Below are 21,641 nucleotides of genomic sequence, written 5' to 3'. Positions count from 1 at the left end.
GATTACAGAGCAGCTTCTTGCCACTAGGCCACCAATGTTTCCTGATTATAGCTTTGGGGGGAAAAAATACAGCTATAGAAACCCTCTGGTGCTGTCCCCCTCTGTCCTTTAGAGTTACTGTGAATTAGAATTAGGTCAAGGGGGGTAAGTTTGGTTTTGGTTGGTGGTTTTTATGAGTACCAAAAGCTGGGCGGGTACCGTATTGCAGCATGCCCCTTTATAGTCACATGGGCAGTGGCCAAACACTGAACTTAGTTTTGTTCTCTATCTAGTGAGCTCTGGCGACCTAGTGGGGAAGGAGTTGTCCTCCAACCTCAAAACAAGCTGTTAAAATCTACTAGTTGCGGTGGCGGCCGTGATGGCTGTGGGGCTGGGAGGCTGGCTGCCGGGATAGGAGCGGCCCAGCGCCCAGAACCTCAGTGTCCCCTGCTCCATGGCCACTCAGAAGCTGCACGAGATCTTCCGCGGCCTCCAAGAGGACCTACAGGGGGTGCCCGAAGAGAGAAAGAAATTGATCAGAGATTGTGATGAAAAACAACAGGAAGCAAATGAAACGCTGTCAGGGATGGAGGAAGAACTACGTTATGCACCCCTATCTTTCCGTAATCCCATGATGTCCAAACTTTGAACCTACCAGAAAGACCTTGCCAAAGTGCATCAGGAAGTGAGAAGCACACCTTTGACAGCCACACCCAGAAGAGACCTGAAATTCAGTACCTATGCTGTGGAGAACTAGCACATGAATTGATTACAGTCTCAAAGGGCCTTGCTTCTGCAAGGCACTGACAGCTTGAACCGGGCCACCCAGAGTATTGAGCGTTCTCATTGGATTGCCACGGAGACTGAACAGATTAGCTCAGAAATCATAGAGGAGCGGGGGGAGCAACGAGACCAGCTAGAACATACCGAGAGCCGACTGGTAAACACAAATGAAAACTTGAGCAAAAGTCGGAAGATTCTCCAGTCAATGTCCAGAAAAGTGGTGACCAATAAACTGCTGCTTTTCAGTGGTAAGAATCTTTGTCTTCTTGACATTGAGATGCAATTCATACTGAAGACTGAATTCTTTTGTCTTCTGCAACAAGTGCTTCATGTCCTCCTCACTTTCATCAAGTAAGGATGTGTCATCTGCACAATGCAGGTTATTGATGAATCTCCCTCCAATCCTGATGTCACATTCCTCTTCATAGAGTCCAGTTTCTCAGATAATTTGCGCACCCTATAGATTTAACAGGTATGGAGAGAGAATACAACCATAGTACATTCCCTTCCTAATTCCAAACCTCGCAGTGCTCACCTGCTCTGTTTGCACAACAGCCTCCTTGTCCAGGTAAAGGTTCCGCATGAGCACAATCAAGTACTCTGGGATTCCCATTCTCCTCAAAGTCAGCCGCAACTTGTCATGATCCACAAGGGCAAATGCCTTTGCATAGTCAATAAAGCACAGACATTCTTCTTGTACTCCTTATTTTCAGCCAGGATCCAAATGACATCAGCAATGAGATCCCTGGTGCCATGGCCTCTTCTAAATCCTACTTGAACTTCTCATAGTTCTTTATCTATATACTGTTCCAGCTGTTTTTGAATGATCTTCATCAGTGTTTTGCTTGCATGTGATGTCAGTGATATCTTTTATAATTTCCGTATTCATTTGGATTGCCTTTCTTGGGAAGGGGGACAAATATGGACCTCTTCCAATCCGTTGGCCAGCCATCCATCCTCCACATTTTCTTGCATTGACTGGTGAGTGCATTCAAGGCTGTATCTGTTAACTGAAACAAGTCAATTGGTATCCCATCGATTCCTGGGGCCTTATTTTTTTGCCAATACCTTCAGTTCAACTGCTACTTCTTCCTTTATTACTGTTGGTTCCTGTTCATATGGTATTTCCTGAAATTTTTCCATGTCAATCAATTCTTTCTGGTACAGTGATTTCTGTGTATACTCAAGTTCAGGTTGGACAGAACCAGTTAATCCCAAAAGTTAATCAGAATGTATGAAGAAGCTTCATGGATGTCTAGTAATAAAAAGACATAAGAAAATACCTTCATTTCTTCCCCCACACAAGTTGTGCTAATTGGCTTCCTATAAAAAATGCTAAGAATCATAAATCTGTTGGATTACTTCATGTTGAGGACTCCAGGTTACTGTGGCTGGGGAAGGAAGTGTGGTCTGCTCACCCAGGGTGAGAGCTGAGGATTACACCAGTGTGTACTAGCACCAGAAGTTGTATGGGACACTCTACACATGCCATCTACCTGCCTTTTCATGCAGACCTTAGCTAACTCATTGTTGTTGTTAGGTGCCGTTGAGTCGACAATGACTCATAACAACCCTATGAACAGCAGAACTGGACCGTCTCCTATCCTGCACCATCCTCACCGTCCCTAATACACTCAGTCTTACTGCTCCAGCCTCCATGTTAGTTTATCATGTTGAGGGTCTTTCCTCTCACTGACCTCCCAAACTTCAAGCACGATGTCTTTTTCCAAGGACTAGCTCTCCTGATAGCATGTCCAAAGTTTGTGAGATGAAGTTCCACCATCCTTCCTTCAAGAAGCACTCCAGCTGCACCTTCTCCAAGAGAGATTGGTTTGTTCTTTTGGCAGTCCATGGAACATTCGTTACTCTTCTCCAGCCACACTGTTCAAACGCATTGATTATTTTTCTGCTATCCCTATTCATTGTCCAACTTTCAGACGCATAAGAAGGAGTTGGAAAAGACCATGGCTTGAATTAGGTGCATTTTAGCCTTTAAGCTGATATCCTTGCTCTTTAGCACTTTGGGGAAGTCTTTTACAGCAGATTTTCCCAATGCAACATGTCTTTTGATTTCTTGACTGCTGTTACCCTGGGTGTTGATTGTGGATCCAAGTAAAATGAAATCATTGACCTCTTCAGTCTTTTCTCCATCTATCATGATGTTGCCAGTTCGTCCAGAGATAAGGATTTTTTCCTGATGTTGAGATGTAAACCATATTAAAGGCTATACTCTTTGATCTCTTGCAGCAAGTGTTTCAAGTCCTCTTCGCTTCCAGTAATGTGTTGTCTACATAACACAGGCTGTTGATGAGTCTTACTTTAACGCTGATGACACATTCTTCCTCCTATAGTCCTGTTTCTTGAATGATTTGCTCAGCATGCAGGTTAAATAGTTATGGAGGAAAGATACAACCTCCATGCACATCTTTTCTAATTTGAAACTATAGAAAGTTCCCTAGTTCAGATAACTGCTTCTTTGTCTATATTAGGCTTCATATGAGCACAGTGAAATGTTCTGGGATTCATATTATTCTCAATGTTAGCCATAATTTGTTATGATCCATAGTCAAATACAGAATCAAAAGGACAAGTAAACATCTTTCTGGGATTCTTTTAGTCAAGATTTATATGACATCAGCAATATTATCCCTGGAGCCACAGCCTTTTTAGATCCAGCTTGAATTTCTGATAGTTCCTGTTGATGTACTACTGCTCCAGTTGTTTTTAAACTTCCTTCTTTAAAGAACTTACCATAAGCAGAGGGCATACGGGAAGGTTAATTTGTAAACTGGCTGTCTTGGGCTCAAGGATGATGTAGATTGTTGGTGGTGTGGGAGGGAGAACACAGCCTCAAGAGATAAGCAAGACTTTAGTTAACAAAAGAAGAAATGAAATAAGCAAAGGGTCAGAGGCAGGAATGTATGTGTATGATCTACTTAGGAACAATATATAATTCTACTAAAGCAGCAGAGGGTGTGATGGGGTTATTTATTGATGTTATTGTGTTCCATCAAGTCATAATGAACTCAGAGCTGACTTTCCAGTGGGTTTTCAGAGGCTATAAATTAATTGCATAAGAGGAGATTTCCCATCTTTCTCTGGTGATAGCTGGTGGTTTTGAACTGCATGCCTTTGGGGTGGCAGTGCAACTCTTTACCAAGTAGGCCACTGGAGCACCCTGTGTTGGGATTTAGAGGAAGGGACATTGGAATTTAGAGATATCACATGTTAAAGGGATGGAATTTTACCCTGAGAATAATTCTCTGTTTCAGTTTACCTATTGCTACATGATAAACTAACTTCTTTGTTTACAATTCTAAGGGTCAAGAATTTGAGAAGGCTAGCTGGGGAGTTCTTCAGCTTTTCACAGTGTTGGCTTGAGTCTCTTAATTTGCTGTCAGCCAATGCTGGATCGTTTTACTCTTGCCAGGGGTTTTCAGGGGTGGATTTGAGACTTGAACCTCTCTCTCTTTTTTTGCCCTACATCACTCATTTTCTGGATGAATAAAAAAAAAAAATAGCTTCACAAGTGGTCAGGTTAGAAATGACGCATTTCTCCAGGCTATACCTTGGAAACAAGTTAGTTGCAGCAGCTTTAGTGCTGGATGCTACTGGTCACAAAGCACATCCTGAAACAGCTTGAAGGACAAAACAACTTCTTAGATATATGGCCTAGTGGCAAGAAGCTGTGCTTCAATCCTGAAAGTATACAGTTTGAGGCCACCAATTGCTTGTCCAGAGAAGGATGGGCAATCTCCACCCCTGCAATTAACTGTTCCTGAAAATCTGCCAGAAGATCAGTGATGGATCTGTTCCGACTTGACAGTACACAACCACAACAGCTTAGATATGTGTACATTGTTTGTAAATCATACATACAGGGTTGCTATGAATCCAAAATGACTGATCAGAATGAAGGAGGCTTACTACTGCATCCATGACAATATCTAAGCCTACTGTTGCAGAGTCAATATGAACTCATAGCAGCTCTCCTCAGGGATTCTGAGGTTCTGAGTCCTTATGGGAGGAGATAGACCATCTTTCTTGAAGTGTCAGGGGCTGGTGGATTGAAACCGCTGACCTTTTGGTTAGTGGTGTGCTATATCATGTCCTACAGCTCTAGGATGCTATACTCCATATTGTTCCATGAAAACTTAAACAGGGAAACGGAAAGGCATACTATAGAGTTATATTAGCAATATTTTCAGATTATTTTTATTTTTGTTAATTTTATGTAGAAGACTTTTACTGTCAATCATCTCAACAGTAAAATTATGTTGATTTTAGTGTGATTGAATAGGCTTCATTCTTTTTTTTTTTTTTAAAGAAGGCTTGGTTTAATAATTTGTTTTTGATGCGAGTGTTTTATCTGGAGAGGTTTATTTCCATGGTTGTCGAAGCAGAAAGAGAGAGAACCGAGACACACAGATTCAAATGCAAGAAGAGCTTCATAGTCAATGTTTTTGAAATCTACCAATTACAAAAAAAAAAAAGCTAAAATCTGTCTAATAACTTTCACCTTTACTGTAGCCAATTCTCATACATTAACTGCTGTTGTTATATGCTTTGATATTTTTTAATGAAAGTGTCCAAGACCCATAAGCACTCCATTGTAGTCATTTTAGTAGTATTGAGAAGATTCTCAGGGAGTTTTATTGTTGTTATTCCAAAGTTTTTAAGTGTGCAGGTATGAGTTTTTTTCCTGTCAACAATGAAGGCTTTTGGGGAGAAATAAAAAAGTAAGTAATTTAACAATGGTAACATGTCAACAGAGAACTGCTAGATATGCAAGCTGGGTTTAGAAGAGCCGTAGTACTAGGGATATTAAAGCTAATCTTGAATGAAAGCAGAGAGTACTAGAGGAATATTTATCTGTTTCATTGACTATGCAAAGGCATTTGACTGTGTTGATCACAACAAACTGTGCCTGACTCTGAGAATAATGGGAATCCCAGAACATTTGATTGTGTTTACATGAAACCTATACTTGGACCAGGAGGCAGTCGTCAGAACAGAGCAAGGAGATGCTGTATGGTTCAAAATTGGGAAGGGTGTGTGCCAGGGATGTGTCCTATCCTCATACCTTTCAATCTATATGCAGAACAGATTCTCCAAGAGGCTGGGCTGTACGAGGAGGAATGTGGAATCAGGATTGGAGGAAGATTCATCAACAATCTACGTTATGCAGATGACACAACACTGCTTGCTAAAACTGAGGAGGACCTGACACATTTGCTGCAGGTTAGGGACAGCAGCCTTCAATATAGATTGAAGCTCAACATCAAGAAAACAAAGATTCTCACCACTGGGCCAATTGGGAGCATCATGATGGTCAGTGAAAAGGTTGAGAATATAAACAGCTTTAGTTTGTTTGTCTCCACAATCAACACTCTTTTTACAGCAGCCAGGAAATTAAGAGACAAATTCCAATGGGAAATTCAGCTGTCAGGGACCTCTCCAGAGTACTGAAGAGCAACTATGTCAGTCTAGAGACTAAGGTGTGCCTGATCTAGGCCATAGTCTTCATAATTGTTTGCTATGTGTCAGAAAGCTGCACAATGACTAGAGATGATAGAAAGATAATTGATGCTTTTGAGTTCAAGAAGAGTTTTTAATATACCATGGACTGCTAGGAAAACAAACAGGTTTGTCCTAGTGTGGGTGAGACCAGACTGCTTCTTGGAGGCAAGAATTCTAAAGCTTCGTCTGACATACTTTGGGCATGTTGCAAGGAGGTACTCGTCCTTGGAGAGGGACATCATGCTTGGAACGGTGAAGGGACAGAGAAAGAGGGAGACCATCAATGAGATGGATTGATACAGTGACTGAGGTAATGAAGGTAGGTGTTTCGGAGACAGCACAGGATAAAGCAGGATCATGGCTGCTGTACATAGGGTTTCTATGAGTCACAAGAGATTCGATGGCGCATAACTACATTCTGTACGTACTTTTTTTGTTCTTGTTGAGTACAGTATACTTTTTTGATGGTACACGACAAGATGGGCTCTCTAAGCCTCTCCCCTTTCTCAGGGGGACTGGATGACTGTGTCAAGGATGTGAGAATCCTAGTGTGTCAGAGGATCGAGTTGGGGCATGGACTCCCCAGCAGCTAAGGGTCTTTCTCTCTCTTCTAGAAATATTGCTGGGGCTGGTGGTCCAAGGGGCTTTTTTTCTTTGGAGGCCATGTGAACCATCAGGTCGACCACCCAGTTGCTGTAGCCAAATGAATGTAATACCAGGAAATGAATTTGACAAAGTGGTCATTCAGGGCAATGCCAGCCCCAGCATCAAAGATGGAAGAGTAGGTGTCACTGTTAAAGTCACAGAAGACAACCTGGTCTTCAGTGTATCCCAGGATGACCTTGAGGGGCCCTTCTGATGCCTGCTTTACTACTTTCTTGATGTCATCATATTTGGCAGCTTTCTCCAGATGGCAGGTCAGGTCAACAACTGACACATTGGAGGTGGGGACATGGAAAGCCATGCCAGTAAGTTTCCCATTCAGTTCAGGGATGACCTTGCCCACGGCCTTGGCAGTGCCAGTAGAAGCAGGGATGATGTTCTGGGCAGCTTCATGGTCATCATGCCACAACTTTCCAAAGGAGCCAGCCACAGTCTTCTGGTTGGCAGTGATGGCATGGACTGTGGTCATGAGTCCCTCTATGATGCCGAAGTTGTCATGGATGACCTTGGCCGGGTGTGGGGGCAAGCAGTTGGTGGTGCAGGAGGCGTTGCTGACAATCTTGAGAGAGTTGTCATACTTTTCATGGTTCACACCTGTCACAAACATGGGGGCATCAGCAGAAGGAGCAGAGATGATTACCCGTTTGGCACCACCCTTCAAGTGAGCCCCAGCCTTCTCCAAGGTTGTAAAGACACCAATGGACTGCACAACATACTCAGCACCAGCATCACCCCACTTGATGTTGACAGGATCTCATTCCTGGAAGATAGTGATGGCTTTCCCAGTGATGACCAGCTTCCCATTCTCAGCCCTGACAGTGCCATTGAACTTGCCATGGATGGACTCATACTGGAACACACAGATCATGTAGTTGAGGTCAATGAAGGGGTCAGTTATGGTAACAACATCTACTTTGCCAGAGTGAAAAGTAGCCCTGGTGACTAGGCACCCAATTAGGCCAGATCCATTTACTCTGACTTTCATCAATGTGTCTCGGGGATGTGGCTGAGGCTGTACAAGAAGAGAGGGCAATCTGGATCAACGAGGAGCAGAGAGCCTATACACATAAAAATGTTCAGTCACACAATTTTTCCTCCTAAAAAGCAACTATTAGAGTTATCAAACTGTTATTTTTCTCTGAAAGGACATTTAGGGGTATGTGTGTGAGCATGTTTAAATAGGGAACTAGCATGATAGACCCTTGCATTAGAGGAAGGATAAATACATTTGGAACATTTGGTGGGTTTTTGATTGTAATTTCAAGGACTTTTAAAAGGGTTGGTTTTTTTCCCCCCCTAAGAAATTTGCATCTCTGTGGAATAGAAGGTTTCTTCACTCCTCATCTCATTACTAAGTATTGAGAAGATCCCCTTTGGTAGCCTAGTGGGTAAGGAGTTGTGCTGCCAACCCAAAGGCAGGCCATTCATCACCACCAGCTTCTCCACAGAAAAAAAAAGCGGCAGTCTCCTCCTATGCTTCTGAAAACCTGCTCGAGGGGCAGCTCTGCGTCACAGGGCTTAACAACAACAATTCTCTAAAGGTCTTAGTTTTCGAAAATTAACTTCTTATTGCATTTAAGGTCTCTGGGTGGTGCAGTTTGTGATTAGTTATCAACCTAAAGGTTATCTATTCAAACCCACCAGAGACACACTCACTGAAAGAAAGAACTGGTAATCTACTTCCGCAAGGATTAAAATCAATAAAATGCTGTGGAGCATGATTCTTTGTAACACATGGCATCACCATGTGTTGACTTCTTCGTGACACAGCATGTGTGGGGCGACATTTTAACCCAACAGGCCCCAGTCTCATTACCTGTTTCAGTGATGCATGAAATAAATTTTCTTCTTTCAATATTCCTGCAACCTGACCATAGAATAATTTTTTTTAATTGTACACAAAGCTTCATCAGTTTACACAGGTTTTCTTTTATTATTATTTTTAATTTACACAGATTTTCAAGAAAATGTTCTTATTTTTTCAAGAACTATATTAAAGAGAATTCACTGTTAAAAAATACATCTTTGGTGACTTACAGAAAAGATTGATTGACACAATGGCTGGAGGATTGTGAGGTCGGCATGAGATCATTCTTGGTTTTTTTTCTTCCCTTGTTGTGTACCATCAAGTCAGATCTGACTGGCCCAGAAGGACATTTCCATCCTTCTCCAGGAAAGCATTTGGTGGATTTGAAGCATGTGCCTCAGGACTGCAGTGCAGCTTCTTGCCACTAGGCCACCAGAGGTCCCTTGGGACCATTCTTGTAGGAACAATGAGGGCATCGTGGGGATGGAAGCATCTGACTTCTACTAATTCCAGAAGGGACAACTGTCTCCATCGACAACATTCACAACACAAAACCAATTCCTATGAGGTCATACATCCCCTCACCCCCACAGCATTAAAACACCTACTTCTACTTTTAATTCCAGTTCCAATCCTACCTCCCTCCTGGTCCAAAATCCACAAGCTTCACAGAATCATACTCATGATGATGGAGTTTTCTTAGGGAAGTTAACAGGTGAACTGGCCTAGTGGCGAGAAGCTGTGCTGCAATCCCGAAGGTACACAGCTGCTCTGAGAGAGGATGGGCAGTCTCTGGTGTGACTAAATGCTCTGAAAACCCTCCAGAGGCTCAGCTCTGAGGTTGTTCCAACTTGATAGTACACAACAACAACCGGTTATAGCACAGATGGAAACAAGATACATTTTCTCAGTCAGTCAGCTTCTTAAACATGCTTGCAGGTCCTACAGTCTCCAGCCTTGCAGCTTTAGGCCAGAGCTACAGAACTCTCTTAGCTTTAGGCCAGTGCTACAAACTCTCTTAGTCTTGCCAGTGATAGCTTCTCAACGCCCCAGTCCTCCAGCAAGCTTGGGCCAAGGCTCCTGCTGTGACTCTGTGAGACAGCAGTCTCAGGTCAGCTCTGTCTCTTGTTTTTGATTTTGTTGTGACTGTTGATTTTCTCCGGTAGGTCTCCCCTCCCCATCTAACTGCTGCAGGAAATTCTAGCCTCGAAGGGCATGTGCTGCATTCTCTGCTTTTTCTTCCTTGCTGGTAGGGAAACGCCTCAAATTTTTGCTGCTAAACTTGCTCAATTTAAACCTAGTGGAATGGCAAAGCTACCCAATCCCTTTGTGTATAGACTAACACACCCTATTTGCATGTTCCCACTCAGCCATGTGACAAAACCAAGGGCAATGGCCTAGGAAAGCCATTTTTAACATTAGACCCACAATTCTGTTATCCTCATAATTGCTGTGAGTTGCAAATGACTCAATGGCACCTAACAACAAGAACATTGGCTTTTTGGACATTTTCTACTAAAATACTTCAACAGAAATATCTAAGCATTTTATTATTGTTTATATTTTTTAAAAATGTGTAAAAAATCAAAATTGAGTAACATTTAAATGATAAAAAATAATACTCAGGAGCAATGATTTTGTAAATTACTACCCACCTTAGAAGAGACTGGAGAGCATTATGCTGAATGAACTATCTCAGTCCCATAAGGACAAATACTGCATAAAACCATTATTGTAAAAATAGATGGATAACTGGTAAAATGTGTATGAGGACCCGAGGGTAGGAGCAGAGGGGTGAGAATGGGCAGGGGAAAATCACAGGTCACACAATCTGATGGGTGGAGGAACAGGGTAAAACAAATGAGAAAGATCCAATGGGACCTGAAAAGATGGGGTAATGATGGGCATAATTAAATGGGGATTAATTTTATAAAACACAAAGTATAGAAATGATTGTATGAATTCTGCCAATGTATATGAATTTTGTATGCAAACCAATATAAAATATTTTTTAATGAAAAAACACAACAATCAGATTTTAGATATTTTAACAAATGTACATTTTTACAGTAAAGCATTAGAAATATATTCTGTAAAAAAATACATTCTTGCATTTTTTTTAAAGTATTGAGGGGAAGGGTGGAAGCAGAAGGGTGAGGGTGGGGGTGGCTAACCGTAGGGTCATATAGTTTGATGGGGGGGAGGTGAAGGAAATGGGAAAGATTTGGTGTGAAAAATAATGTTTTCAGACTCTGCAAATACACCAGTATAAAAGAAAAAAAATTTAGAAGTACTGAGGTCTGTCTTCGATTCTGGGTGCTTAGGTTCAAAATATTTTGCCAATTGAAGTGGCTTCACTGGGTCTCGAGCTATTACCATGCAGTACGCATGCTTAGATTGATGATTCTTGTTAATAAGTCACTCACTCACTCATTGTAAATGTGTTTAAATCCACATTTCAAACAGTCTTGATCATTTTAAAACTCGGTTGATTTCCAATCATATCTGCACTGTTTTTATCTTATTGTTGTCATCTCTATCACCTATTGTTTTTGTGTTTGGATATGGGGATTATTTTACATTTTTTGACTGTTTTTTCTTTTTGTTGGATTAGGGTGAAGCTATGTCTCCATTTTTAAGACTGTTTGTGTAGTTAGTAGCAGATGACGTGATTCACAGATCCTTTTAGCAAGTGTCCTGCTAATGTCACAGATGCTGAGGAGGGACAAAGTGTGGGCGAGAACTCCTGTATTTTGCGTGCAGAGTTACCTTCTGGCATAGGGGCCAAGGGAGGACCAGTGTCAATTCGAGCAGTAAATATTTGTGAGTCTTGTTTTCTTAGGGTAACAAAGAGTCATAGAAAACTTTTGTGGCTGAGTGATTCATTTGTCCATTTATCTCACAAACATGCATTGAGAGACCACTATGATGTGTGTTGAAGCCACAAAGCTGAACGATCTGGTCTTTCCTTTTGAGAGCCCATAGTTCAGTTATTAACCCTCACAGGTAAACAGACAATTCCACCACAGGCTGGTGGAGGGGGCTGGGGGCGTGCGGGGGATGGCTGCACTAGTCATTAGTCACAGAAAAGGATTAGAAAGAAACTTCTGGGAGGCTGAAGTGAAGGTCAAAGAAGATTTACAATCTATGTACGCAATGAGATTTAAGATGCAGGGAAACCAGAGGGAAAAGTCCTGAGGTTGGGTTGGGAATAAGAGAGGTCAGTAAGAAACTATGTTAATATGCTCCAAGGATTTTTACTTGATCTACAAAGTAACAGAAAGAGTTGATGTGAGAAGATGATTAGGCAACCTTTCAAGTGTTAAGATATTTCAGGAAATCAATTGGAGGTTGATATGTGAACAGAAGAGACAATGGGCAGGGAGCCAGTTAGGGGAGTTACCCTAACTATGGGGTGCAGAGAAGACAGAGCCTTAGAAGGAAAGGTGCAGGTGAAACAGCAGAAGGAGGTCCAGAAGTCAGAGAAGGAACTGACTTCTGGATTAATTGCTTCCATAAACTAAAGTTTGTAGTCATGCACCTCTCCAAATTATTGAGGAGCAACAATGTCAGTTTGAAGACTAAGGCACACCTGATTCAGGTCTTTTCAATCACTTGCTTGCATTTTAGAGCTAGACAATGAATAAGGGTGATAGGAGAAGAATTGATGCTTTTGAGCTGTGGTGTTGAAGAAAAGTGCTGAATATCCCATGGACTGCCAAAATAACAAACAGATATGTCTTTGAGAAGGCAAAACCCAAGCACTCACTGGAGGCAAAGATGATGAAGCTTCATCTTGAGAACTTTGGACAGGTTGTTAGGAGAAGCTTTTCCTTGGAAAAGGACATCATGCTTGGAAAGAGGGAGGGATGATGAAGGAGAAGACCACCCTCAACTGGGTGGATTGACACAGTGACTGCAGCAAGGGGCTTGAGTGTTTCGGAGATGGTAAGGCTAGCACACGATGGGGACAAGAGTCTGAAATGTTCTTAGGGTCACCATGAGTCATACTCGAGTTAGCAACACCTAACGCCAACAATGCTCATTTCCTAGGGAGATCTGGTGGGGTGAGCAGTGCTGCTAACAAAAAGGTAGTGCCTTCCTGATCGTTTGAATCCACCACCTGCTCTGCAGGAAAAAAGAGGGACAATATCCTCTTATGGGATTTACAGCCTCAAAAATCCTGCTGGAGGGTCAGCCGAGTTGATTCTGACATCATGGCAACAAAGCCTAGTTGAGTCGTGGCCCTCATTATCATAAGACCGGAAGAAATGGCTTTCGTAAATGAATAATTTCATCAAAGACTCAAGAGATGGATCCTGATGAGAATGAGGAAGAGTGTGGGACAAAACATCCAATTCATACAGAAACTAGATTTACTGGGTTGAGTCTAGGGAACCCCTGAATCTATGCCTAGAAATAATCTTTAAATCTTGAAGCAAAATGATCTAATAAAATTGTGTTAAACTAAGGTTTAACCCAAATAATAAAGAATGCTTGCCTCAATTATATTGTTCTTATGAAGGATCATCTATATTAAAGTAAATTGGCAATAGTTAAAGCACACACAAAAACATTGAGGAGAGAACCTACATTAATTGCGAGGCAGAGGAGAGAGTAGTGACATCATGTGAAGTATGGAAACAATGCTTTTTTAATTGTTCATGTGTAAATTGTGAATGCATGTTTGTTGGCTGTGCATTTTGACATGGAAAAGAAGGAAACACACAAAGAAGAAGGGGACATTGTTGGTCCTATCTACCATGAGGTGTGCAGGGAACCAGACATGATGAAAATCAGTTTTTGGAGTATGGTAAGGATAAGCTATTGGAGGGATGTTGGCTGTAATGGTGGACTCCAGAGGTAGATAATTTTATCCATGTATTTTATCATAATTTTATTGCAGATAAAATCAGTTTGTTCAATTAACAGTTTTTAACTCTATTTTATAGGCTGCTTTCAGGGACTTAGGTAAACAAAACGGGCCTAGTCCCTCTCTCCTCATCTCGAACGCTTAATGAGCTTTTCCTCAATTTTCCTATTGAACCTTTCTTCTTTTGGAAGATTTGTCATGAATTTACTCATTCCTTTATTCTCTCATTCTTCAGCGTGTGCTACCTCTCTCATTAGTCAATGGGCGTATTCTGTTTTTGATGAATGTTGTTGTTATTAAGTACTGTCGAATCGGAATTGCCTCAGAGCTGACTCTTCAGTGGGTTTTCAGAGACCATAAATTGCATGAGAGGAGATGGCCCATCTCACTCCTGTGGAACAACCGCTGGATTTGAACTGCATGCCTTTGGGTGAGCAGCTCACCTCCTTACCACGAAGCCAGCAGATAATCCTGTTTTCAATGACTAGAATATACAAAAATGGTAGAGCCGGCTTGTTCGGTGTGGACCGGGTACCTCTTTTGTGAAGTGGATGCTGAGAAGACTCTGGCGCTCGCCATGGCCCACGAGAAACCCAAGGAAGGAGTCAAGACTGAGAACAACGATCCTATTAATTTGAAGGTGGCGGTGCAGAATGGTTCTGTGGTGCAGTTTAAGATTAAGAGGCATACACCACTTTGCAAACTAAGGAAAGCTTATTGTGAGGTTTGTCAATGAGACAGATCAGATTCTGATTTGACGGACAGCCAGCCAATAAATCAGATACACCTGCACAGTTGGAAATGAAGGATGAAGATACAATTGCTGTGTTCCAGCCGCAGACAGGAGGTGTCTTCTAAAGGAAACACAGAGGAGCCTGCCGTTTGACCCCAGAACTCTGTTCCTACAGACCAAGAATATACTCTTAATTAGAAAACCACGATTGGGTTTCAGCACATCCTATAGCAGAGTTTTCTCTCTTCTTTCATTCCCCCCTCCCTATTCTTTTATTGTACATAAAGTAACTGGTGCATGTGCACATGCATATTGCACATTTGTTTGGGTTTTTTGTTTGTTGTGTGGGTGTTTGTTTTTGGTTTGTTTTTTTTTTATAAAATAAATAACCAAAAACGACTGGAACAGCACATCATCAGAGAACTGCCAGAAGTCCAGGCTGGGTTTAGAAGGGGTTATGGTACTAGGGATATTGTAGCTGATGTTAGATGGATCTTAGCTGAAAGCAGGGAATACCAGCGGAATGTCTATCTGTGTTTCATTGATTATGCAAAGGCGTTTGACTGTGTGGATCATAACAAACTGTGGCTGACTCTGAGGAGAATGGGAATCCCAGAACACTTGATTGTACTAATGGGAAACCTATACTTGGACCAAGAGGCAGTCGTCAGAACAGAGTAGAGCAACACTGCATGGTTCAAAATTGGGAAGGGTGTACGCCAGGGATGTGTCCTATCTCCATACCTTTTCAACCTGCATGCAGAACAGATTATCCGGGAGGCTGGGCTCTATGAGGAGAAATGTGGCGTCAGGATTGGTGGAAGATCTGTAAACAATCTGCGTTATGCAGATAACACAACCCTGCTTCCTGAAACTAAGGAGGACCTGAAGCACTTGCTGCAGAGGGTCAGGGACTGCAGCCTCCAATATGGATTGAGGCTCAATGTCAAGAAGACAAAGATTCTCACCACTGGGACAATTGACAGCATCAGGATGGATGGTGAAGAGACTGAGATTGTTCACAGCTTTAGTTTGCTTGGCTCCACAGTCAACACTCTTGGCACCAGTAACCAGGAAATTAAAAGACGTATTGCGGTGGGAAAGTCGGCTATAAGGGACCTCTCCAAAGTACTGAAAGAGCAATGGTGTCTCTTTGGAGACTAAGGTATGTCTGATACAGGCCATGGTCTTTACAATCATTTGTTATACATCAAAGAGTTGGACAATGACTAGGGAGGATAGAAGGAGAATTGATGCCTTTGAGCTGTGGTGCTGGAGAAGAGTATTGAGGGTACTATGGACTGCTAGGAAAGCAAACAGATTCATCCTAGAGAGGGTTAAATCAGGCTGTTCCTTAGAGGCAAGGATCCTGAGGCTTCATGTGACATACTTTAGACATGTTGTAAGGAGGGACCGGTCCTTGGAGAGGGACATCATGCTTGAAAGGGTGGAGGGACAGCGCTGGAGGGGAAGGCCCCCTATGAGGTGGATTGATTCAGTGACTGGGATAATCAGGATGGGTGTATCGGAGACGGTGCGATTGGCACAGGACAGAGCAGAGTTTAGGGCTGTTGTACATTGGGTCACTATGAGTCACAAGTGACTCAACAGCACCTAAAAACAACAGCAACAACAAATGGCCAATGATATGTTTTGATCAACATCTAGTGGAGATGGGATGGGGGAAAATACTGGTTCTGTGAAAATACCCCCTTTCTCTTAAGTGGCATGCTCATTCAGCTCTTATCTTTATATTCCAATAAGTGATTTTGTTCTTATTGTTTAGCAAAAAATGACATTAAAAAAATTCTTACCTACCTTGCTGGATTGGAAAATTTTAATGTTTTTCATTTATCATTGTAAAACAAAGGACAATTTTATAACTTTTTTTGTACATAGCTGTTACATGTAGGACAATCAGTTTTTAAGTGGGTGTAAATAAAAAGCAATGAATCCTAGATAGTTTTCCCTTCAAGTCTTGTTGTTTACATAAACTTCTTGTTTTAAAAAAAAAAAAGGTAGAGCTGAGCAAAGAAGGGCATTGGAGATGTGATTTTTAAAGACTGTAATGTTTACCGATGGGTTCGCGGATAGGTTACAACTGTCAATCATTTGGTTTTGCAGCTGAGCGATTTACCACTGCGCTTTAGTGAAGGAAAGGACAAGTCAAAGTCCCAAAGTTAAACAATTCATTTTATTAAACTATATTCGGGGGGGATAGTCTCAACCACTTTTAATTTTTCTCATGATAAACACTGTAGGTGACTTGGGTGCTGATATCCAGAATGTTATATTTAATAGGAGTGTTGTTGTTGCTGTGTGCCATTGAGTTAACCACGACTCATCTGTGTAACAGCTCTGAACCTTGCCCTGTCCTGAGCCAGTCTCACTGTCTCTGACATACCCACACCTCATCACCCCAGTTACTGTGTCAATACATCTCATTCAGGGTCTCCCTCACCTGCACTGTCCCTCCAACCCTTCAAACCATGATGTCCTTTTCTAAGGATTGGTCCTTCCTGGCAAAATGCTCAAAGTATGTGAGATGGAACTTCAAAATCCTTGCCTTTAAGGAGCAACTTGGTTTCACCCTCTAAAATTATGAACAATCTCAATCTCTATCTATCATGGTGCCCACTGGTGAGAATTTTTGTTTTCTTGATGTTGAGCTTCAATCTATATTGAAGGCTGCAGTCCCTGACCTTCTGCAACAAATGCCTCAGGTCTATGAGGAGTGACTAATAGGAGTAATCTAGTTACTACTGTTGTGGTGTTATTGTGTACCATGGTGTCAGAACCAACCCATAGCTGATCCTCCAGAAAATTTTTAGAGACAATAAATTGCACGAGAGGAGATTGTCTGTCCTTCTGAGGAGCAGGTGATGGATTCAAACAACGTCTTTAGGACTACAGTGCTATTTCTTATTACTAGACCACCAGAGCTAATAATAATTCCTTTAAATTGTCTTTATCACATTTAGATAAAACATTAAATATCCTATTTCAGTGACCTTTACATACTGTTAAACATTAAAAGAAAGCAAAGTGTTCTGTACCTTTCCCATGTTTCAAGTAAGTATAATTTTTGTTTTTACAGATCAACTGAAAGAATTCAAGAACTATCTGTGAACAATCTAACTAGTATTTATAGGGAGCTCTGATTGTGGTTGCTATGATGCTGAACACTGTGACACAGATGTGTCAAATGCATTAATGGTTACCCATGGTGGACAGTGTTTGGTGAAGCTCCCCGATTAAAACAAGCTTGGAAGCAGGAGTGGCATCCACTTCTGATAAAGTTTGCCTCCGGAAACCCTATGAGCCTGGAGAAAGGATGAAAGTCACACAAGTGTTGAGGACTTTTGTTCACAGGGTGGCTATGAGTCAACGGCACTTAACAACAACAACTGGTGGCCTAGCAACAAGAAGCTGCCCAACAATCCTGAAGGCATGTGGTTTGAGAGCATCAGCTGCTCCACGGGAGAATGGGCCATCTCCTCCCAAGCACTTAACTGCCTCGGAAAAATTGCTTGGAGGGTTAGCTTTGGGTGAGTTCTGACCCAATGGTACATAACAACAACATGTTGTTGTTGTTGTTATGTGCCGTCGAGTCGTTTGCAATTCATAGCGACCCTATGCACAACAGCCCTAAACCCTGCTCTATCCTGTGCCAACCGCACTGCCTCTGACACGCCCATCCCGATTACCCCAGTCACCGAATCAATCCATCTCATAGAGGGTCTTCCCCTCCTGCGCTGTCCCTCCACCCTCCCAAGCATGATGTCCCTCTCCAAGGACCCGTCCCTCCTGGCAACATGTCCAAAGTATGTCAGACAAGCCCCAGAATCCTTGCCTCCAAGGAGTAGCTTGGTTTAATCCTCTCCAAGATGAATCTGTTTGTTTTCCTGGCAGTCTATGGTACATTCAGTACTCTTCTCCAGCACCACAGCTCAAAGGCATCAACTCTCCTTCTGTCCTCCCTAGTCATTGTCCAACTCTCTGATGCATAACAAGCGATTGCAAAGACCATGGCCTGTATCAGGTGCACCTTAGTCTCCAGAGAGACACCGTTGCTCCTGAGTACTTTAGAGAGGTCCCTAACAGCAGGCTTTCCCATTGTGATACGCTTTTTTGATTTCCTGGCTGCTGGTGCCAAGAGTGTTGACTGTGGAGCCGAGCAAACTGAAGCTGTGAACAATCTCAATCTCTTCGCCATCCATCCTGACGCTGCCAATTGGTCCAGTGGTGAGAATCTTTGTCTTCTTGACATTGAGTCTCAGTCCATACTGAAAGCTGCAGTCCTTGACCCTCTGCAGCAAGTGCATGAGGTCCTCCAATAGATAACTATTATAAGTTTAGTGGCTCAAAACAATATACTGTTATTATTTCTTAATTTCCATGGGTCAAGTAGTCTGGCCTGGTTTAGCAGGTTTTGCTTTTTTTTTTTTTTTTTTTTTGTTGTTGTTGTCATTGTTTTTTGCTTTTTTGTGTGGGTTGTTGTTGTTTTTTTAAACTTTAAAGTGTTGGTCAGCCCTCAGTTCTTTGCCATGTGGGTCTTTTCAACATGGTTGCTCATTTCACAAGTCAGCAAGAGAGTTCTCTGACAAGATGGAAGCAATAATCTTATATAAATAACTAACCATGTAAGAGACTTCCTATCATCTTGCTATCCTTTTATTGTTTAGAAGCAAGTTACTAATATCCAGCATACTCTCAAGGAAATAGAATTATACAAAGGCATGAATATCAGCAGATTAGGATCAGTGAGGACCATTTTAGAGTAAGCTAGACACTTCTGAAACATTTTGCATTCCTTAAAATATGCTTCCCTCATATTTGAGTTCCAGGAACAACAAAAAAGAAGGTTCATTTTCCTACCACCGATTGTGAGGTGGGCCATGGGACCACTGATTGAAATAGACCTCAAGATGTTTTTCACTACATTCTGCCAATTCTGGAGGTTGTTACTGCTGTTATGTGTTGTCAATTGTAATATGACTCATAGGAACCCTATGAAACTGATCTATGAAACTGGCCCCTATCCTGGGCCATCCTTTTCATCCCTGACACACTTGATCCCATTGCCGTAGACATAGTATCTATCCATCTTATTGAGGATCTTCCTCTCTTTAGCTGCCCCTCCACTTTTCCAAGCATGACTTCACTCTCGAAGGAATAGCCTTTCTTAATAATATGGTCAAAGTGTGTGACTGAAATAGACCCATGATATTTTTTTCTCCACACTTTCCATTCTGGATCTAGAGGTTAGCAGTCTAAACTTACGATGTGACAGGCAGTGTTTTCTCTGAAGTCTTCAGGGGAAGATCCTTTTCTTGTTCCTCCTTGTAGAGATAGCTTCCCATGGTTCTGATACATCATTCTTAATTCTATCCTTGGGTTGCAGGGCTGGTGCTTCAGAGCTGGTTTTGTCCAGCTGGGATCTTACTGGTCTGTCAAAGGGAGGAGATTAGAAGAGTGCATGACACCACTGGCCTGGCACAGTCCTCCACCTACTTCCTCTGACAGCTTACTTCCCAGGTTATAATGAAAGCATTGACTGTCCCATGGACTGACAAAAGAACATTCGTGTCTATCTTGAAGGAAGTGCAGCCAAGGTGCTCCTTAGAGTCAAGGAAGGTCTTACACATTTTGAGCATGTTGTCCTTAGAAAATGACATCATGCCGGGACAGTAGAGGGTCAGGGAAGAAGACCCTCAATAAGATGGACTGTCCACACAGTGACTGGAGCAATGGTTCGAGCATGCTGGAGGCAAGATCCAGATCTGTTGTTCATAGAGCAGCTGTGAGCCCTTGTCGACTTGATGGCACCTAACCACAACAAGAACTAACGTGACAGAGAATGTTCTAAGAATATGGCACTTTCAGGGCTAACTGGAACCTCTGGTGACCTGTTGATAAGGAGTTGTGCTGCCAATCCGAAAGCATGTGGTTCAAATCCACCAGTCACTCTGTGGGAGAAAGATGGGCCATCTCCTCCTGTGTGATTGACTGACCACCAGTTAGTTCCAACTCGACAGCACATAACAACATAGGGACAGTCTGGCCAGACGGGAGTAATGCTCACGATACTTCAGCTTTGAACTGATGTCTGAGAAATGAATAAACAATGCTACCCTTCGCTCTATTAGTAAAAGTCACCTTCCATCAGCTTTGGCTTGTCTTCATAGACTTTCTGCTCCAAATATAGTACTTAAAGTAGACTCTCTTCCAGTCTTTTCAAGAAATAAGGATTTCTAAACAACATCAACCACAAAATCAAAGCTAACAGCTAAAAGAATGTTAGGTTCCCGGGCAAGGGATTTTCAAACAGCCAGTCAGAATTGTTTTAGTATCTGCAAAGGCTGTGAAAGGAAAAAAAACACAACCCTTTTTTTTATTTTGGGACTCCCTAGTCATAACAGAACTAAGCAAACAGCAGTAAGAAGTAAAAGACATTAAGCCATCTCTTTATTACAGAAGCCATCAGTGGGACCTGATTTGGGAGGCAAGGAGAAAGTTGGCTTTGTTTTTAATAGCCTAAGAGTAGTCAGACAGGAGGCGCCGCTCTATCCAAGTCCCAGAGCAAACCCATGCCAAATGGAAAATGACAGCCCAAACAGCTGCAGGGCATGTTTGGAGGCCTGGCTGCAGCAGTCCGCTCAGAGCCAAGGCTTTCCCAGGAGCGTGCCACTTTCCCACACCAGGAGGAATGCGTGTGAAAGATGACAACACGAAAAACAAAATGTTCGCCTGAGTGCATCTGTGAAACAAATCTGTGTGTTCTGAAGACCTGGGCCGTCACCACTCCCTGGTACTGCTGGGAGAGTGGCCTCCCAGTCTGTTCACTAATAGGTTCTCTTTCTTCAACTGAGGTTTAAAGGCGAGGCAGGATTCTCTCTCTCTCTCTCTAATCATTGAGTTAGAACCGATGCACAGCTGACTGTGGTTTCTGAGACTGTAATCGCATCGCCCATCTTTCTCTTGTGGAGCCATTGATGAACTAGGCCTTCATGTTACAGGCATCAAAGCCAGATGCCAGTTCTCATGGACAGCTTCTCTCTGCACCTATCTGCTAAATGTCTCCAGCTTCTAATTGTATGCCTCAGTGATGGGGAGCCCATCACTTCCTAAGGAAGCCCTTACCATCTTTGAGCAGCTCTGAAATGTAGACAACTCTTTCTTCTTGTAACTCCCAGCCATGCACCCCTGGAATTGCATTACTGAAATCTGCCCTTGTGTGTGTGTGTGTGTGTGTGTGTGTGTGTGTGTGTGTGTGTGTGTGT

At 42.4% G+C, this 21,641-nt stretch overlaps 1 pseudogene; it reads left to right on the top strand.

Annotated features, from left to right (window-relative positions):
- Positions 1-433: 433 nt before the first annotated feature.
- Positions 434-21,641, top strand: part of LOC102872775 — an 81,762-nt pseudogene continuing 60,554 nt past the window's right edge.

The sequence above is a fragment of the Elephantulus edwardii genome, unplaced genomic scaffold (genome assembly GCF_000299155.1).
Source record: "Elephantulus edwardii isolate Elephantulus edwardi_28Jun2011 unplaced genomic scaffold, EleEdw1.0 scaffold00223, whole genome shotgun sequence".
Classification (NCBI taxonomy): Eukaryota; Metazoa; Chordata; class Mammalia; order Macroscelidea; family Macroscelididae; genus Elephantulus; species Elephantulus edwardii.
Note: the sequence above shows the minus strand (reverse complement) of the source record. Positions and strands in the feature narration are given on the sequence as shown.